Raw genomic sequence first — 22,110 nt, forward strand, 5'->3', positions numbered from 1 at the left:
TCTTTCCTTTGTTGCTCTAATGCTATTTCTTGATATTACTTCTCTCGTGAACCTGCAAACACCAGTAGCATTGTTGTGGGGAGCAACTTTTTGCTAGTGTGACAATCACACCTTCTACCCTTTTGTCTTCAGCTGTAGCATTTGGGTTATATTAGGGGATGAGCAATATGCATACCCAAAACTCAACTAACAAGCAGTGGACAACATCTGCTGATCATCAAAGTGTGTTCCGGGCATCCTTAATGTTCCTCAGTGGGAAAGACCAACAAGGATTTGAGAAAAGGTTGATGGAAAGCATATAATTACTGTGGGAAAATTACTATGGGAGAGCACTGCTGTGTAGGAGAGAATGTGAAGAGAGGATGCTCCTCTGGAGACCCTCATCACTTCCCTTCCCAGCTGGTCAGTGAACAGTTTCCTCTGTGCCTTCTTTTTGTCCATCTGTTTTTTCTTCTTTACCCTTACACTCTTTCCCCAAAAATAGCTTACATCATCAGAATTGATGTACACCATCAGTGATGAGTGGACCTTGCTCATATGCCTTCAGTGCATGTAAACCTTTCTGTTGAGAATTTTTCAGTGAGAATTTCCCTTTCTGCAACTTGTCACTGCTGTCCCTTATCTGGTTTTTGTGCACACTAGATAAGAGCTCTGTGCTCCCTGTAACCCTTCCTCAGGTAATGGAAGACCACAATTACACACACACATGAAAAGCTTTCCTTGTATGCCACATCCTTCAGTTTCCTCAGTTTCTTAGCAGCTCTCCTCCAGACTCTTTCCAGCTTGTTAACAATTAATTTTAGGTGCCCCTAAACCAAACACAGCAATCCAGAGGTCGCCTGGGAGTACTGAGCAGAGGGGACGATCACTGTGTTTAACCTGCTGGATATATTCTTGTTAGCACAGCCCTGGATGTGATTAGCTTCCTTCTCTGTAAGGACACACTGCTGCATCATTTAACTGACTACCAGGACTTTGCTTCCCAAATAACTGCTGATTTCCCAGTCAACACCAGCTGGTGCCTATACGTGGTACAGGAATTTACCTTTGCTTTTGCTGGAGTTCATGAGATTCCTCTCTGCCCTTTCATCCAGCTTTTTGAGGTTCCTTCTTGGCAAGCCCTACTCTCCAGCATGCCACTGGCATCCCCAGGACTGGTGCCATCCACAACCTTGTAGAGGATTCATTCATGCCAGTCCATCACCCAAGCTGTTGTTTAAAAAGATGAACAGGATCAGCCTCCCAAGAATACCAGACTGCTTCCAGTTAAACTTCCAATCATTAACCACTACTGCAGATCCAATCCATATGCCTTCAGTGAAGCTATGTGAGTACTCTGCAAGAATATATCAAAAGTTTTGCTAAATTTGGGGCAAACATCCACTGCTCTCCACTTAGCCACAGAGCCCAGCATTCCACCACAGAAAGCTAGTCAATCACAGTTTGCCTTTGGTAAATCCCTTCTGGCCCTTCCTGGTCTTCAGAGCTCTCTCAGGGTTTCCCTGTTGCTTAAGCATGGCGTCCTTAACTCAACCATACTTTGACAAAGACAGCTGAGATTCCTTATTTTCTGTAGTTAATATTCTAGCCTGAGCAAGCTTAATGATAGTGTAAAAGCATATGAAGATCTTAAAAATTAATGACCTAAGGTTTCTTAAAGTTTCTACCAAGACTTTTTCAGAAGATATATGGTATAGCACTTCCAAAGAGAACACTCTCATTTGTGTCTTTTAAAAGAGTCAGCCTGTATGCTGCAAAGCATGGATGCTCTTTTTTTAGTGGCTAAGACAATGAAATAAGTGAAATTTTACGGGCTGTACCCTCACTTGTTTACATCAACTCATACCCTTTAGCTCCAGTGTAACTGTGCTAGTTTATACCAAAGGAGGATCTGGGCTTCAGTTTCTATTTCCAGCTCCGTTTTGCTCATGTGAATGCAGCAGTTAATTCAGAACATATGGAAGAGGTGGGGGAGGGAGTTCCTGCTCACACAGCTCATGCAGCTAGATTGATTTTTGCTAATGCCTAAAAAAAATCACAGCACACGCCATGTGTGACAGTCACTGTCCTGCATTTCTGATATGAATTATATTGTATAAGAAAATGTGAGTGTTAAAACTTAGTAGCATGGCAGTTACGCTATGCAACACTTCACCTGCCTGGAAATACAGTTATTTCCATTTTCATAGTAATGGGATATTGTATCCCAAGATGCGCTGAGAGAAAACACACTTAATGGAATTTTATGTGAACACCTGGAGGACCAATTTATACAATAGAACTGGGCTGGAATTACTTGATTAAATGCAAATCGTTAATGTTGTAAACAATATAGAGTAAACCAAAACTGAATGTGAAATAATGAGAGGAAAATGGGCTTTACAGTGTTTGAAACACACAGGTCAGATCATGAGGCTTCCATAGTATCTGCTAAGGCAATTTCACAGTAGAAATGATTTTTTCTTGTTATAACAAAGCCAACTTGCACATGATTAACTGGGAGAGATGTGGTCTCTAGGTCTATGAAAGTATTCCTAACTCTTAGTTACCTCCCTAATTTCCCACTCAAATCAACTAGAAGTATGAATACTGTATAGCTTTTTAGATTTGAACTATGACAATAGAATCCTTTACACAGAAGGTCTTGAGTTAAAAGCTTCTTCTACAGAAATTAAAAGGAAGAATATACAATAAGTGTAAAGGAGGGGACAGCTTATATTTCACAATCTTTGCTTGGATGTGGCCCATTCCCATACTCCCACAGAGAAGTCAGGATGTTTAGGCAAGCAGGATGGCAGGAGCTAAAGGAGATGGGAAAATGTACACTGTAAAGGCAAAAATATTACAAATTAGGAACAAGCACAGTGAGAAGAGGAGGTAAGTGTTTATAAATACCCATTTCCTATAGCAAAACTCTAATCCAGATACAAGGCTGCTTGTGTCTTTTACTGAATTTTCATTGCATCTCCAGGGACAGGAAGGCAGGGAAGAGGAGTGTCAAAGGGACTCTATGCCCTGAGGTTTCACCACAGCTCTGTTCTGGGTTGTCTCAGCTGGAGCGTTTGAATCGTAAAGGTGCAAAACATGGTTCCCCTCAGGTACCTCTCACATTTGTAAGAACTTCAGAAATGTGACTACCTTAGGAAAGTTTAATTTTTTCTTCTCTTTTTTTTTCTTCTTTTTTTAAGCACTAACAATCTAGATTTAGGTGTCTAACTTTAAACACTAAATGAGTTTTAAGATGTCAGCTTTCATGCCCAGCTTGAATGTTGTTTTTTTTTTGTGATAATATATTTAGCTGGGTCAAATGTATCCCTCAAGTAATCTGGTCTATTGTGCTTACAGTCTGCTTAACTTTTATTTTCTGATTATTTCTTCTTTGGTTTACCTTTGTTCTTCTACCCTGTGGCAAATAAACAATCCTTTTATTGAAGATAGCTAGAACTGAATGTGAAGACTCCTATGTATTATCACTAAGGGTGCCTTAGAGCAAAGGGAACTACCTTACTTTTTCTCTTCTCTCACCAACTGCTCTTGTAATAGTGCAGAGTATTGTTATTATCATGGCATGACTCAGAGAAAAAGCTAAAGAGACATTTTAGCAGACAGGATAAACAACTTCTGAGGAATCTGGACCCTATTTCTGTCCTTTATGCATCCTTTTCAACCCCTTGCTGGGTTTTCACCAGATGCTCTTTTCAAATCTCATGAGTTATGGGGCTTCCCTATATAAGAGGTATCTCAAAATTCACTGATATCTTCTTTCTTCAGGGAACCCTGGAACAAATAACATTCAAAGACAACATTCAGCTAGACACAAATTAGTTTGGGATCGGTTTGAGATTTGGCTTGAGGGCTGAACCAATTCTTCCTGCATCCCCTGCTAAGCCAGGTTGTTCATCTCTCATTTTAAACTCTAGGTACTTTACAGTAGTGTGGTATGCACTGCTTCCTGTCAAGATGATATGAAAAGACTTTCATATCTGAAAAACATTCAGCTACAAAATCACCAGGAAATCTGGAAGATGGAAAAATTCCAGCTTTACAAATATTCTCCCAGAGAATCTGCTGCTAAATTGAGATCTATTTGTTTATCGCTTTTTTAACTCTCTATGGGAGACACAGCACTGGGACAATGAGCCACACAGATAATGAGCTGGGAAGAAGAAATGCTGTAAGTATTGTCCCCAGCTTTAGGAGATGTAATGTCTCTCCATATTTTTTTAAACACGTTTGTCATACCAAAGGCTGTAACTTAAAAAGCGCTGGATTTCCAGGCTGTAGGAGATGAATATTATATTATTATTATCATTATTATTGTTATTGTTGTTGTTATTACATGAGCAGCAGAACTCATGAAGACAGATTTCTGACGGGTCTCTGTTCTTTTACGATCACCTCCATCTAACTATAGGTGCCCCCAGGCAGTCTCTGTCTTTCATGATACTGTCATGATACTTCTACCTTGCAAAAGATACATGCTATGGTCACTTTGCAACTAAGGTCAATCAAACAAGTTTTCTACATTTCTAAATAAATAAACACACAAGCATGCATAATACATAGGAAGAGGCTCCAAAGGAAAAAAAAAGCCTGCACTCATGGATCCTATACTGGGGTAAATCCTGTAGTTCACTATCAGGACCTACCAGCAGAAAGTGAGTGAGTAATAAAGGCAGGTTTATAAAGTCTAGGTCTACTTTGATCAAGCACTATTGTAATTAAAATATTGCCAGCTGCTAAGACCTATCCTGCAGCTCCATTGCTGATGAAACTAAGGGAATTCCAGAGCAATGGCAGTAATATACAGGAAAAGTGCCAATTTAGGGAGACAATACCACATGGAATGAAGCAGCTAAACTAGAAAAAGGGGAAACCTCCGTTCTTGTCAGCCTCAGAGCATAACCTCAGTCCCATCATGACCAACTCCATTAATGCCAGGAACCACCAGTGTTTAGCTAGGATGATGGAAAAAATACATGTATAAATTGCATTGAGCTAGTATAAATTTCCACCTGTCTAGATGTTACAGCCCTAATATTAAATCCCACTGTGTACATGCAGTATTTTATGAACCGGAGTTTTGCTGTGGTTTAATGGTGGGAGACAGGGTTCACCCATGGTTAAAAGCCACTGAGATCCAACACCAATTAAGAAAGTCAATGTAGGAAGTTAATAGTGCCCTACGTGGGTCTCTAAATGATTTAAAAACTTCAACATAAGGCTTTCTGTCCTCCTCAAAAACACACATCAAACAGATTTCATAAACCTGTGATAGGGCTGGGAAAATCCCTATTCCCTATTCAAATTCCTTTTGGAAGTACTTTAATTTCTGTTTAGCTTCCAGTATCAGAATCTCGTGAAAGCACCCTGTAATATGCGTATCTGTAATTCTCTTTTGACATTAATATTTGTATTAAAACCCTCAAGTTCTTTCCAAATTCAATACTAGTAATCCTAAAATACACCTGCAGTTACAGAGGACAGCAGCTAGCTCAAAGCTCAGAAATCTAGTGGTATTTTAGGTGGCATTATCATTGCCTTGGGGAATTAAAACATTCTCTTTTCAGAATCGGCAGTTTCTTATCTATGACTCCAGTGGGTAGTGTGTGGTCATCTTCTGGCATCCTTTGAATGCTTAATGTTATATGGGGAAGGGTATTTGAATGATCACTCAAGCCACTTTCATAAATACTGATTTCATGCTTCTCCTCTATGTGACAACGTATGTAGTACTGAAACAGAGAACATCAGGAATCAGGACCTGTAAGAATAAATCAAGGCATTACAGAAATAATCCTTTTTCTACTTTTTTTTTTTATGAGAAATTGCTTCAATGTCCAGTTGTGAAAGATTTTTCCCAAATGTTTTTAAATCTATTCCTTAGGCTACAGCTTTTTGCTCTGTTATAAGAGAAAACACTTTCCCAATATGTGTAAGTGAGAAACTCTTCTCTCTTCATGTCATTATGAAAAAAACTGTAGCAAATCACGCTGATGTAAAACTTGGAAAGGATTAGCAGGAATGCAGCCACTGCTAATGTATTTTTTCCCTTTTGTCAGTGATAAAAGAGAAATACCCAAAATGGCAGAGTCCAAGTTCATATTGCTGATTGTGGCAATTTCCTCTGAAGAGTCCAATACAAAAAAATATGTCTCTTCTTCATGAACCCACTGTCCCATATAACCATGGCACTCCCTGCAGTTGGGAAGATCTCTTTGTTCAGGCAATATGCCAGCTGAAGTTGGCTAAGAAAAGTGCAACTGTTCCTAAGTAACCATTAACACACTCCAGAGTGTGCATTTGTCAGCCAACATATACATCTAGTATGTAGCTGAAGAGCTTTCAGGCTAGGAACATTGTTGAGTGCTTATAAATTACACAGCTGTACTTGCCAGTGTAAATCTAGATGTGGGTCAGCTGCACTGTATGCAGTGGGTCTCAAGCAAGCATCACCTGTATGGTGCAATACAGATGATAGCAGCCCTGCTGAAATTTCTGCTTTGTAAGAAATCATCACATGTACATGAGTTCACACACATGTAACTGTGCTGATATGGTTAGATCCCATCAGCATTTTTGAACCACATATACATTGGGTTTGACTTTCATCTGACCTTGTGGGACACTGCTTTTTCTGGGTTATTCAGATATTTGGTCCTTGGGCCATCAGGTGAATCCTAATAATATTAGGATCTCATCCTTGGCTCATTTCCCAACTTAGTACCTCCATAACCAACATAAAAATTGATAACTTTGTGATAACTGTGTGCCTACATTAGATTGTTTCCTTCAAGTCACCCACCCCTGCATGGAGTGCCATTAGCAGCAGCAGCAGCAGATACAACTCTAATGGAGACTGGCTTTTATCAGAGGAGGGCAGACTTCATACACAGCAGTGCTGTCCATCCTAATGCTCACACTTTTGCTACTACCAAGTAAAGCTTAGGATTGACATTCAGAGTAATGACTGACAGAACATGCCAAGTTAATACCAATAACTTAGCAGCAGGATGTAAGTAGGCTGGCAGGCTCTAACCTAAATGGCACATAGCTCCTGCTACAAATGGTAATTCTCTCCTACACAAGAGAGCTGTGGCCATCATTCTTATACGATGTCTTTCTTGGTTTCTAACTGTACTGGCACTGTATGGTATTATTCCTTGGCCCAAGAAACACTATTTCATATCTGCTGAATGTCCAGAAGGAACCAGTCGAGAGGTGAATATTCTGATATTCTCTTTCACTGCTTCCATGACTCACAAGAGATGCCATAACAAAGCCATATGCAAGCCATTTTCCAGTCCCGGTTGCCTTCATCTTTCCATCCCATCCTTTTTCTCTCTGTTGTTTTAGCAAGACTGCAAAGTCTTTGGTGGCAGAAAATCTCTTCCTATGTGCTTGTGCAATAAGGAGAAACAGGCTCCTACCCCAGCTGAAATCTCTGGATACTGTTTTAGACCATGAAATGCTTTTGGATCTTGGCCCGAAACAGACAGCAGCGCACACAAGGCTGTAATAGCCTAGCTGTGCCTGGTTCTTTTTCAAACGTAGCAGTTTCCTTGACACTAGACCTGATAATTATTGAATGAATTGCCTCTTCCACTCTCAGCCCCCAGCAACCATTATCTTAATTACAGTTCAGCTGGAATCAGACACAAAAATCCCACAAAAATCAACAACATTAAGAAAAACCTTCAGCACACAGAGCTGCAACCACTTAAGTAGAGTCTGAGGTGTCATGTAAATCACCTCAGCATATTTCATCTGTGCTTTGGGTAAAGTCCACTTAACATTTTTAAAAGCATTAAATACATAAAAGATGTTCAGTTGAATGAGGTAATAGGCATGGTGAAATTGCAGTCTGTTTGTGAGAGGTAGATTTTTAAACATGGCCAGGTAGAGCTTTTTCTTTCAGACAGTAAATAACTTATAGCTCATTAACTTCTGGTCACTTGTATCTAAAAGGAAAGTTACATACAAAAACTGAAAAGCACTGTCACATGACAAATCTGGATTTTTTAATAGGGGATAACAGGCATATTTTAATTTTACAGCAAGCATAAGAAACTGATTAGCAGGTTACCTATTTGTGCTGCTATATTCTATACCTGCAGAAGCAGAAGAGACCCAGATACAGCACTATTACATGGTTTATCCTGACAATACACATGTAATGAATGAAAGAACTTGTTACCAAGGAGATAATTGGACCTGAACAGTGAGAATATCTCAATGTGCCAATTTTCAGCATCAGTTTTTCTTTTGCGTGGCTGTGAATTGTAGCTGGCCACATTTTTATAATAGCAAAGTAGGGTCTTCTTTTTGTGTCACAGATTCCATAGTCTAATATATTACTTTAACAGGGATTTTATGTAAGGCTTGACCTGCTATATATTAATGATTTTTGTTTGTTTGTTTAATAAATAAAACACAATTAAAAATAGAATACCAGTAAGGAAGGACAGTTTATAGGCATGTAAAAAAAGATTAAGAACAAAATGGTATTACACCAGATCCTCACAACAAAAAATCAGAGTGTATAGAAAACTCTGCAGGAGGCAGGAATGGTACATATTGATGTCAAACAGCAAAAGGACTTCTGTCCACCTGTCTGGCCAAACTTCATTATCATGTCGACCTCTGTTCTTATTGCTTTAAACTCTATTACCCCATACTTACTAATATCTTTTTCTAGGCTTCTCTGATAACCACTTTTAGCATATTATCTGTAGATGAAATCTCTTTGGCTTTTTTTTTTTTAATTTATTTTTCCAAAACCAGCTTCAAGCCAACAAACTTCTGAGATATGCATATCATATTAAATTGCCTTCTTCCCAGTATACATCAAAGCACAAAGAGTAAGTAGATATGACAATTACTTTTAATCTTTAGTTGATGTTTGATATTTTTCTGTTCACCACATGGAGGGATGTCTTGATATGCCTTATTGTTTCTTGCCCTATTTGATTGAAGGTGAAGCAACCAAACCACCATTTTTTTCACTACCACCTTCAGCCTGTATCCTACACTTCAATGCTATATATATCAACAATGTATATATCAACAAATTGATAGGTTGGAAGTAACTAAAGAGAACAGCCTAAAGGTTTGTCTTTAGTTATTGCCTTAATAATTTTCTTGCACCTTGCTAAAGTCTTTAACAGTGTATTTTTAAACGGTGGTTGTAATAAGGCAATGCATGCTCATCTTCCAATACTATCAGTGCCAGATGAAGACACTTCCTTCCACAAGGACTCCCACTGTCCCCTTGAAGACTGACAGTCCTTCAGATCCAGTGGACAAAATGCTTGTGTGAGGCCTCCTTAATCTCCTCCTTAAAGTTGCAGTCTCAATATGCCATGCTGGTAAAATGTGCAAGATACCCCAGCTCTTTCTGGCTACAGAGGGTTAGCAATGCTTCCATGACCAGCTTGCTGATGGCCCTGAGATAAGCCCCTAGAGTAACCTGGATCTTACAAATAGCCATTAGAGGGAGGAGCAGGGGATGGGAGGCTCTTCTTCTCCCCATGCTGGATTCGTTCATTCAGATTTCTTTCCAGCCTCTAGGAGTTTGTTAAGTTTCAAAAATCCAATATTCTTTCTTCTCTTTTTCTGAAGATTCACTGACAGTCATCCAGATGCAAAACTGAAGGAGAATGTCCTTTGTTCAGAGAAGAAACATCCATACCTTCTACAAAGCCTCCCCTATAGCACTGTCATGCTAGGAAAATACATGTAATATCTACTTTTCCTGACTACCTGTATATCATCCAGTTTCTTTACCCTCCCATATTTTCATCCAGTTTTCCTCTCCTCCCATAATTTCCTCCAATAAAGCAGCAACATCATAAGATCATTTTCTAACTGTAAGTACAGAATTTATTATAGGAGACAAGGAGATTGCTTTGCAAGACATAGAAAAGCAGTAAATAGCTGTGAAGTGCTGCACTGAGATTGGTCTGTCGTCTTCCCAGAGGAGGTACCAAGAATAAGTAAAGAGTATCATTTAGTTCACTCACCACAAAACCTATATCCCTAGCACTAACAGCACACAGAAAGTTTTACCCTGCAAAGAGATGCAGGTGTTTTCCAACCCCAATGATGCTATGATTCTGTGCTAGCATATATATAAGCCTCTCTAGATGCCTATATTTGAGGGTACTTCCTGTACAATAAGCAATGGACACAAAGCTGCTTAACAGTTTGCTTTAGTTTGGCTTGAAATTCTATGTTGTGTCAATTAGTGGTGGGGCATGGTTGGTGTGGTCTGAATGCAATAGAGGAACCAGAGCTAAGCAGACATCAGACGTCTCTAAGTTTTTCCTGAGCCTCCTCAGCTCCGTGCAGCTGCCCTGCTGATGCTCAGAAGTGATGCCCACACCTCCAGAGACCTTGACAGCTTCTGTTTATTTTACTTTCAAGCTCGATAAGGCAGATGGGAATAAGTTCCTTGCCAAGATAAAACCTGTTAACTGCGGTCATTCTATCACTGCTTTATTGTCTTGAGTACCCACTAATCTTCAAGCAGCTTCACAAATGTGTCCCGCTCCATAGCTATTGAAACTTAACTAGCCAGTGAATCTTCAAGTGATAAAGATGAGAGAGACAAGAAAAGATGATAGGATTTATTTTTTTTTCTCTCCAGATTCATAGCAATGAAACAGAGACAAGAATTTAAGACAGTGGAGTAACTTTCTTTTTAGATTTTTCTAATGGAGGATTTTTTCTTCCTCTTCATCAGTTAATAGCTAAGAAAAATATGTTGTTGAATGTATATATGATAATGCTGCACACAAAGGATGCTCTGATGTCTCACACTTTCACAAAAGAACATTTGTCATCACTTCTGATGACATGGAATAAAATTGTGATCTGCATCAAAGACATCAGTTGAGAAACAAAAATGTGGAAATTCATGGAGAAAATGCTAGTATCAACATTAGCATGATGAAGAATGCAGTGATGCAGAGACTTTGTACAGACAGAAATATCATAGTCTCTCCAGAAACCTTTCACTGTCCCCATGCAAATTAAAAAGAGATAGGAGGATTGTGTGGTATGAAAGTAACTGTAAAATAAGGCTAGTGCAATAATTCTAATTCCAAAATGGAATGTGGGAAAACTTGGTTTCCAGTAAATGTAAGTGTTATGTTTGATGAAATTAAATTATTCTGATTTTAGCTACTTTAAGCTTTTCTTATAGGTAAGGAAAAAAAAGAAATCTCAAAAGGAAAAGGTGTTCAGCCCCTCTCTGATTTCCCATTCTTGGTCAAACTGCACTCTTAGAATTGTGCCAAATCAACCAGTCTCTCTTCTGCTCTCCATTTCTGGCCTCTTTTTCCCCCAGACCAGTAATTATGCTGTCAGTTGCCTCCCATTCCTCTCCTAAGTATTTTCTCAAGGCTTGTCCACACTACAGAAATTTATGATACAAAGAGCTGTGCCGGTCTTCTAAGGATGCTTGTAAAACACTTCACATCCATACGCCGAAGTGCTCCAAGTGGTTTGTAATTCTGCCAAAAAACACTTGGATTTTTCTTGTGTTCAGCAAGGGCTAAACTTGGCTCGAGGACAGTAGGGATAGCACTAAAGGAGATAGGATGCAGCACTTGTGCTGCAGCCCTACAGAGGCACTCTGTACATTCCCAGAATCCACCCTCTGTCAGAGATACACTGGGAACAGGGAGATAGTTGCCCAAAGGACTCCACAGCTGAAAAACTTTGGGGAGGAAAGCAGAAACGCTCTTGTTTGGAACAGCAGTCGGCAGGATACTGCTGAATATAACAAATAGTTCGCATTTAAACCAAAGAACTGGTATCAGCTTCATGAGAACCCTTCTAGTTATCAGCGTATTAGTAAGGCAGTGAGAAAATGACACAGGTAATAGAAGGAATTCCTGCTGCTCGCTCCCCTGCCCTGCCTGCCCTCCTCAGCCTTGCATGCAGAGCTCTCCCTGCTCTCCTTTCAGTCAGGATCTAGGAAAGAAACATGAGGAAAAAAAGGGGGGGGGGGGGGGGGGGGGGGGACGACACACGACACACGACTCACTTTCAAAATAGCAGCAAAGAGCTCCTCTGCAAAGTGTGACTTGAGGTATAAAAGATACAGCTGGCAGCTTACACTGCTTTGCTGAAATAATGAGACTAGAGTTGTAGAAGCAGGCTACCTAAAATGGGCATTATTAGTTTTCTTTATTAGGGACTGGGTGGGAGAGTGAGGAAGAGCCGCACTTCCCGGTGCTTTGTTCCTGCTGTCACTTGACAGCTTTTTGTCCTTGAGATATTCTTTCAAGGGGCAAGGAGTACACCAGCTACACTTCACTCCAGGATGGGGAGAGGAGGCTCACTGTTTCTAGGGAACCGTGTCCACAGCAAATTTAACTGTTCAAAAATAATCTAGAATAATTTTGTCAGGAAAGTAATATTTAATTGTAGAGAATAATTTAAACTGGAAGGAATTTTAAGCATCATTACAAAATTCCCCACATAACACATTAGGCACAGCACAGGGAATCCTTATTTAACCTAACGATGAGCAGACTGACCAGATTTTCAAAGTGAAATAATGGGATTCCTGAGGGGGAAGAAGTGTGGTTCCATCACAAACATTTGGAGTGAAAAGCAGAGCAGAAAATGAAAAGACAGCCAGTTTTCCTCCTCCCTTGCTGTACTGCTCTACCTTTCCTCCACTCCATTTGTGAGATGCACAAATTCCACACTGGGTAAGCCCCGCAACAGTGAGCAACAAACAGTAATGTTGATGAGGGCAGTCAGCAATGCTGGGCTTGTGCTGATGAGATTAGCTGGAGGAGAAGCAGAGCCAAGCAGGGATCCAGTTCGCCCATCACAAGAACTCTCTATCTGAGAGCTGGGGGCTGCACAATGGGTGGATAAGATACACTGGTTGATACCCTCACACACACCATCCCACACACACACCACTAGGTACAGACTCAGACACACATCCTCACTCTGTTGCACAGGTCATTCCCCAATGAAATGCTTATTTCACTGGCTAATAGATTTATTGTATTTTTTTCCATGATAACTGTCAGAAAGTCTCAGTCTTGTGTGTGCTGACATCTTGCATAAACCTCAACCACCTTGAGATTTTTCACTAAGCAAAACTGTTGGGTTTTGGCTAACTCTACTCAGCATCCCTGCCTGAGGGCATAGGACATTCTCACTTTATCAGCAGCTGGGACATAGTGAGGGGCCCTCCCACTTTTTATTCTTTCCCACATCATTTGAAGCAAGGCCTGCTGACCTATCAGGTTGTTAGCTGAAAGAATCATCCCTCAAGGAAACATTTCTTTTTCTTCTTTCCTATGTTCCCTTTCTCAAATAAGCCTCTCCTTAGAGGCTTACAATTACCATGAGCTCTCTCATTTTTTTCCAGAATTATTGCCCCTTGTTCTCCTGCACTGGAGAGACCTAAGTCGAGGACTGGTGGTAGTTATCATCTCCATATGGTTTGTATACCATATACTGTCTGCCAGTTGAATTAGTTGCATAGGATATTTGTATATTTTAGATAAGCTTTTTCCAAGCAGGAACACTAAAATTCTTCTATTGCATATAAATAATGAAGAAAACTAAGCCCTCTACACTGGACTGGGGCAATCTGGTAACTAAAAGAAACCCATAAGGCTAGGCTTGAAATAAGGCTTTCAGTTCCTACAACAGACGTAAAACACATGTGGGACTGATGAGACAAGCTAAAAATATGATATGATGGTGAGCTCAAAAGCATGCGGCACTTCTTTGACTCATTTGGTATATAGTAACATACTAACGCCATCCTAGAAAAAGACTATTTGTGTATCTAAAAACATACATAGGCACCTTTTGTACATTTTGCTGCTCTTCCTCCTGCCTATCAAATCCAAATATTTCTACTTTGTTCCCCACAAACACAGTACTTAGTCACTTCTGTCTGTTGGGGTAAATAATAACAATAATAGTAATGGTCACTATAATAAAAATAGTCTGAAGTAGGTTTTTCTTTTCCGGACTTATGTTCTGGAGAGAATTCAGAGGAGGGCCACAAAGATGATCATAGGGCTGGATCACCTCTCCTGTGAAGACAGGTTGAGAGAGCTGGGCTTGTTCAGCCCAGAGAAGAGAAGGCTCCCAGAAGCCCTTAGAGTGGCTTCCAGTGCCTGAGAGGGGGCCTACAAAAAATCTGGAGAGGGACTTTTTACAAGGGCAGGTAGTGACAGGACAAAGGGGAATGGCTTTAAACTGACAGAGGGTAAATTAATTACGAAGAAGTTCTTTACTGTGAGGGTAGTGAGACACAGGTTGCCCAGAGAAGCTGTGGCTGCCCCATCCCTGGCAGTGTTTAGGGCCAGGTTGGATGGGGCTTTGAGCAACCAGGTCTAGTGGAAGGTGTCCTTGTCCTTGGCAGGGGGGATGGAACTGGATGTACTTTAAGGTCCCTTCCAATCCAAACCATTCCATGATTCTATCATTCTGATCTCATTAAAGTGAATTTTGCTTCTATTTATTTAGGAGGATGTTACTGCTGAAATCATACTTGCTGACTAATGGTCTAAATATCCTCGGTTTAATGTATTTGCCTTCCATCTCTTTGCTACACTGATGCCAAGTCTGCTTCCTTCTCTTTTATTTGACTTCAGTATTTGCCTACCACCTATTTTCAGTATGTAATATCAGCTTCACTACCCCAGACCACCCATTATTTTCACTGTGCTGGCTACAATATTTCAGACACCATGCATGACTCTCTTGAAGACCATCTTATTCATTTAAATTACCCTAATGGAACTTTTCTGCTGAGGCATGGACTCAGGCAATGAATATATCTACACATGAGGAATACAATGTAGGCTACATAGTTCCACAATCTCACTATGGCCAAACACCTGTTTCATGGCCTTTCTCCCCTTTTCCTCTTCCATTATTCTTCAGGAACCACACTGCACTCTGTATTTCTGAGGAATCTTCTCTCTTCGGTGAACTAGGTTGCATGCAGCAAACATTATCAACACTCACTCAGAATAATAAATGATAGTTAGCAAAAATGCTTCTCTGGACTGAAGTGTTACTGTTCTGGAAAAACGCTGTTCTGCTCCAACAAGATGAAATGAGAAGCAAAAAAGAATGGCAAGACCAATGTTCTTGTCTGCGCCAATTCCCCCTGGCCAGGAGGTAAGGCTCATCCATGTGAGCTGCTGATTTTTTCCACACTTCCAAAACTGAAATGCCTTCATGGAAATTCAAAGAAAGGCCAAGTCTGCATTATTTCTCATTCAACCCAGCACTGGGTCACAGAATGATGCCTGATGGATACAGAAGTGGTGAGCGGAAAGAAGTCTATATTTTAAATTGCATTTTAAGCATCAAGTGTTATTATAAAAGATTAAGATGATAAGTTAGACTACTTTGCATTAAACATCCAGAAAACTTTGCTCATGTCTTCCAGGGCAGTGAATGCCATGCAGTAAACATTTTTTCACATTTATCTGGAGATACAGGTGAAAGGGAAGGAAACATAATTAAGACAGGACATTTCAGTGATCACAGTATCAAGGAATCTAGTTATGTAAATCTGACCCAGCAATGTGAAAGCATGAGCTCAGAAGGGAAATAAGACCACCCTTTCCATGATGCAATGTAAATGTTCGACTGTAACAAGATTGCTATACTTCTTGAAATGCAAAACTTTAGCTTCAGAATTCAGACAAAAGTTGATTCTTTTCTATCAGGATCAACAGGGATGTCAGAGAGGATACAATTTTCTGTTCTTTTTCAAGAAATCTCCAAAGTCACATCAAGTACAAAACTGAAGCAATTATGGAAGTTTGGATCCTGATTTAAACTTTTAAACTTTAAACAAATTACTTTTGCGGTGACAAATACTTATGACAGAGAAAAGGGAGAAGAGGGCAGAGTGCTGATTATATATCTGCACGTAAGTAGCTATTTATACCTTTAATAGCTAATTTATACCTTTAATAGCTAATTTACTGTGTTGTCCTTTCATATCACTATTAGCCCTTAGGTAACTTCCAAGAATTATACTCAGACAGAAAGCACCATTCTACAAGGCCTGGAACTTGGCTTTAGTGCTAGGATGCCATACGTTCTTAGACCAAAATTGTCTCAAAGATTAATGTCGTTTGCAAAATGTGGCACAGAATTCTTCCTGATAGACTGTCAGACTAATACCAGCTTATCCCATCTAACTTCAAACTCATCTGTTCCTTTTTACAAGGGAAACAATATGCTTCTCAGAAAACATTATGCTGTTAAAATACTGTTTCCCTGAAGACACTCTGAGGGTCACATGACAGATGCTGTATTGGTACAGCTGCCTTTGTAAGTGTGTTTGAATCTCTGAGTGTCTCAGGCAAATTCAATATTTGATTAAAAAAGAGATACTCAGTTGTCTGCAACATGGACACACTGCCTCAGTAAAACAAAATGACAAAACAATGTTGTCTCAGTTGTTAGAGTACTGCACGAATGTCTTCCAAGGACACAAAAATGAGCAACATTCCTCAGAGAAGCTAGCAGCACAGTTCTCATTTTAGGATCTATTTTTTAAAATTTCTCTGATATTTACTGCTGATATTAGAAAAAAAGTGTTACTCCTTGTAAAATGAAACATTTTGCCCAACTTGAAAAGATGTGGTTTACATTGGTTTGGCTGTTATTATTAACACATTTACATTGGTATTTTTAATTAATTTTTAAAATTAAATATTTGAGGCTAAACCAAATAAAATATTTATTAAATATTAAAATGTTGCAAACTTTATCAATTAAAATTTTACATCGAATTAGCACCACTTTCTGCAAAGGTTAAGCTGCACTCCAAAATGTATTTTTTAGTAAACACCATTTGACAACAAACATTCTCAACTCAGTATATCTTCATTGTTGCTTCCTTAGCTATCATCAGAGAGAACAGCAATTCACACATTATCAGACATTATGAAACCAGAGATGCCCAATGTATCAAGAGATTTGGTCAGTCTTCCTTGCTCTCCAGCTGGCAGTAGAGGGAATCCAGCCATAGTGCAGTTGGGATAACAATCGATTTTCAGCAAAGTAGGTGGCTGTGCCAAAGCCCTGGAGATCTTCCACCAGTCCTGCTGCTGAGGTGCCAGTAGGAGGTCTGGGGTGAAGGTCCCCCCGGAAGAAACAGCTCATCCACTCATCTGTCACAGGAAGGAGCTTTCCTCCCCATGACTCCCATTCATCCAATCTCTGCCCATTCCAGTGACAGCAGAGGACACTGGCCTGGTGGACTCAGCCTTTGGGCAGTATAACTCTGCTTTTGCTATGCAGCTGAGAAACTCTCAGCTGGCGCTGCGCCAGGCACGCTGTATTGCTATGCTTTGGAGGTTTTCACAAGGATGAAAGAAAGCATTTAGGGAGGTTCCAGAAACGATGCTGATGGCTGCCATGCTAATGCTTGTAATGAATTCTAAATTGGTAATGGGACCACTTATGGATAACTAAAGGCTTATTCACTTCCCTGGATATCTGCTTTTCTTCCTTTACCACTTTTTGATGGATTTAGTGCCAGGATTCATTTTGCACTTTCTCTTTTCCTCTTTTTTAGTTCTTTACTTTCCTACTGTCATTTTTCATGCTGTACTCTTCATCTAAAAATTATCACCTCTGAGGCTCTCAATTTATTCTAGTGGCCTTACTGCAGCAAATGCTTATTCTGCAAATCTTTAGGTACCATTGATATTCTCTTTTCCTGTATGGGGCTAATCCCTCAAGTTCGCATGATTTTGAAACAACACAGTGTGGATAATAACATTTCTATGAACATATGATTTCATTTTCCATTTACTGTATAATGCAAGCTACATTTGTACCACCTGGAGATAGGTGATAGAGTAACAAGTGGTAAAATAATAGGTGGTATAATGAAGGACTGCATTAATGGGCAGCAATCATAACTGACACAGACCTGTACCTTCTGGCTGATGCAGGTTTAAATGATGCTAGTGTTGATTACAGTGTGTCTTATTGCCTTAGGAGATATGTATTAAGTATAAAGGTTTGCAGTTAAAATTCTGTGAGGCACAAGGCTCCCCTGAACATCTATCATGTCAGCAGGACTGCTAAAGTGTAACTCTGGTCAAAAAAATAATAACACTATAAAAATGACATCTATCACGTACTCTATTTATTTTCCCTTGGTGATTTCCAGATTAAATCTGCCCAGTTTACAAATCAGAAGAGACTTTTTTTTAACTGCTCTTTTATCCAACAGTCTATGTTCCCTGTTCAGACTCTGCCTTAGAAAAAAAAAATAAACTATATACTTTCTGTTTCATTCATCATTTTCCATCCTCTCACAATAAAAATTCTCCAGCTAAAATACAGGTTGTATTTGTACTGATATGGAATGAATCAGAACAAACCATATCTCACTCACTTTTCAGATCGAAACAAAATGTGTTTTTAATCCCCAGTAAGCTACATATATATATAGATGACACAGAGAGATCAAACTGGCCATTTTTACTACGGCAAACTGAACAATATTGCATACTAAAGACACAACTAAGACACATTTTACACATCAATTTATATGTATACACATGCACGTATATATATCTGTATGTATGTACATATAGTACACACCCGTTAATTGTTACACATATATATTTGGATATGCTCTCAAGCAAAGTCCTAATCAGAAGGTGTCAACAACACTGTATATCCCTTAAACAGTTGTGCTGATATCCCTCTGAAATGTCCTTCCATGTATAGGAGAAATGGGGAAAAGGATGGTAGCAAATTTTACTGGCAGCAAATGACTTCAAGCCCCACAGTGCTCCATCTGGGTTGAAAAGCATTAAGATTTTTTGTATTATTTCTTAACCCTTTCCTCTGTCTTTTATTTGCTCACCTATCTTTCATTAGCTCTCCCCTTTGACATGGCTGAATGGTGTCAAACTGTGAATCTTTTTCAATTTATAATGGGTAATACAGTAACCTAGTTTTTGGTATCCAAGAATAATGATGTTATACACCGTGTTATAGCACAAAATGGACATAGCTAGTTAGCAGATATTTTTAAAATGCAAACAAATATGATCTCTAACAAAAACTACTATAAAGAATGGCACATTTAAAATACCAGGATTACAGAGAAATTGAGAAATGCAGAGGTAAAGCTGATGCTTTAATTTATCACTTAGCTCTACTTCATCTTCAGCATTAATCACTAGGATGGCAATCTTATCATCTCATCTCATTAATGAGGTATAGCCAAATAGAGGTGAGTCAAAGCAAAGCAAAGGTCTTGCAGATAAATAGAATATGCTTTGTGGAGCATGCTTTGCCATGGTTGAGTCCACTTTGGCTGAAAGTATGTGTTAGCAGTTGGTCAACCTGACTTGATTTTAGATCATTTGCTTGTACTAGGTTCCTTCACAACTTTACTTGTGAAGTGCCTTTTCTATTAACACTGTTTGATAGTGTGAATCTGGTGGCAATTCCTCCCTCCATCACATCCCAGAAGAAAGTGACATCATCCATCCTCTTGTCCAATAACAAGTTTATTGCAGGAAGTTGTCTGGACAGAAAATTATCAACTGTTAGGAAAGATGATAAAAACCAAATAAACAAACAAAAATCTAAAGCATGTGTCCTCATTAATGTAACCTACCTACCATGAGCACATTCAACTTATTTTCCACTCCTTGTACTGGGCCAGAATCTTTATTTTCCACACAACACTTGGGGTGGATCCAAGGTAACTAAAAAAATCACCTAAAGTCCTCAAATGATGACTAATGGGTAGTGCTATTCTTCAGACACTAAGGCAATTTTATGATCAAGATAAAGCTTCTCTGTGCAGGAGACAAAACATTTTAGGAGTGCCTATGAGACTATGAAGAAAGCTACCACATGAAATAATGACCACTACAAATCTTGCCACTTTCTGCTACAACTGCACGTGATCAATGTTAATCATTTCATTTAATGAAGCACTGGAAGGTGAAGAGAAGAACAGGAGCCAAGATAGATAGAATTTAAGCCTCAAATTGTCTATATCAGTGGTTGGCTTACAATCTGGTCCTCTTTTAAGCCTTAATGTATTTGTGTCAGTTAATAAATTTGCTATAAAAATCAACAATAAAACTGAGTTAATGTTGACATTGTGTATCTGAAATCTATACTAAAACATATTCATATACTGTTAGAAATGAAAACCATATGGGAAAATGTTTAATCATGAAGAAAAGTCAAGATTTTGTAATCTCTTCCTACCCCAAATCATGAAAAAAATGAGATCTCAAGAACATTCAGTATAGACCACCTCAAGTCAAACAATTCATTTGACAATGTAATCCATTTCAACCAATGAACTCATTTAAAACATTTGGTTAACTTAAACTTGCAGTTGAAAAAGATATTTTAACTCATAAAATTATTTATTCTGTTTTCTAGACAAAGAGCCTTGATTTGCAATTTCTGAAACTGTCATATTCTTGTCAAAACAGTCTTCCACAAGAAGTGGTTCTGCCTGAAAATCCTGCTCAAAATATGTTTGACCAACTCCACTGTATTTTTCTGCCCCAAATCCTCATGTACAATATAATCAGAACAGATCTGAGAAGTACAAATATATAAAATTTTAAAAATGTTATAATTCTAAAAATTAAGCACTTGCTATGGACAGTGGAGGAACACAATCAACCCCATCTCTGATTTCAGATGCCCAGTGAAATCACACAGTAACTCCAGGTACAACGCAGGCATTTGTCTGGATCCTCTCTTTAGCGGAATGTTTGTCAAAAGGAATGACCCTCCAGGACACATGAAAGTACCTTTTTCTTTCTCTTTCTGTTAGTACAGGAGCCCATGTGGCTGAGATGTCCATGCTGGGCTTCCTCACAACTCCCTCCCCCCTTCCCCTTCTGGACCATACTGCTGACACACAGCCTTTGAACTAAACAATAAAGACACAGAGCCCAAACTTTAGAAGCCTGAGCACTTTTTGTTTTTTCCCAGTGAAACACAAAGAATTGTTCTCTTTCAAAATGGCTGCTATTCACCACTGCCTTCGGCAACACTGATACTAAGCCATGTATAAAGACAGAGGCATCCTACGCTGAAAGAGGAAAGGGTTTTTAGAATTATGTTTGTAAAAAAGAATTAAATGTTGAAGTGTGTATCTGCTGGGATAAGTGTAGTCACAGATTTATTTTGGCTGAACTCCAAGTTAGGAAGTTGTGAGTGTGCTTTGGCTCAGCAGTCAGAGAGGCAAATTAGCAGTGCTGATATACCCCCTTTCAGCCTACTGCTTCAGGTACGACTCTAGAACAGGCTGACTCATGTTTGGGAAGCTCAGAAAGAAAGATGAGAGAACAGGGAAATTTGGCTACTGTTGACCCTTAGCTGTGAATAAAAAGAGATCAGGAAATCTGTTCCAGGATTAAAAAAAAAAAAAAAAAGGCACTGATCTTGTAACACATTTCTTGCAAATGTTACTGTAATGCAAATATTCATAAGTGGCAGCATGTTAACATTCATAAGTAGTATCATGTTAGTATTCATAAATAGCATCATGCCAAATTACAATAATTAAAGGAATCTATGTGATGAAATTCTTAAGTGTTTTAACACATTAGGTGTTAGACAACTTAATAGCAAGGATTGTGCCCCAGCTTTGATTGTCAAGTTGTGAGGTAGTGAAGATCTCAGTACACCTGCAAGTGGGAACACCGGTAGGACACCAGTTCAAAGATGACAAACAGCAGCCTCACAGTGGCCAGATCTCTTACAACCCTCTGAGATATCCCGTACTATCCCATACATTCAGTTTACCTAGGCAGCCCTTAATTTGATCATCCTTCCCTCTCCCACTCCTTGCTATATGGAGACATGGGAAGCCTGCAAGCACTTCATTCCTCATCTACTCATTGCACATTCTTTTTTCCTGTGCTACATTACTCTCCATGGACACAGAGAACAACAAACAACTCTATACGTATTTGAAATTCATAACTATCTCCTTCCCCTGTGTCTTTTCCTTATGGAGAACATCTCATGATTTTGCATTCTTCACTGGGAAGCTGGGCTTTCCAAATTCTACATTGTGGT

Source organism: Melopsittacus undulatus, chromosome 1 (assembly GCF_012275295.1).
Source record: "Melopsittacus undulatus isolate bMelUnd1 chromosome 1, bMelUnd1.mat.Z, whole genome shotgun sequence".
Lineage (NCBI taxonomy): Eukaryota > Metazoa > Chordata > Aves > Psittaciformes > Psittaculidae > Melopsittacus > Melopsittacus undulatus.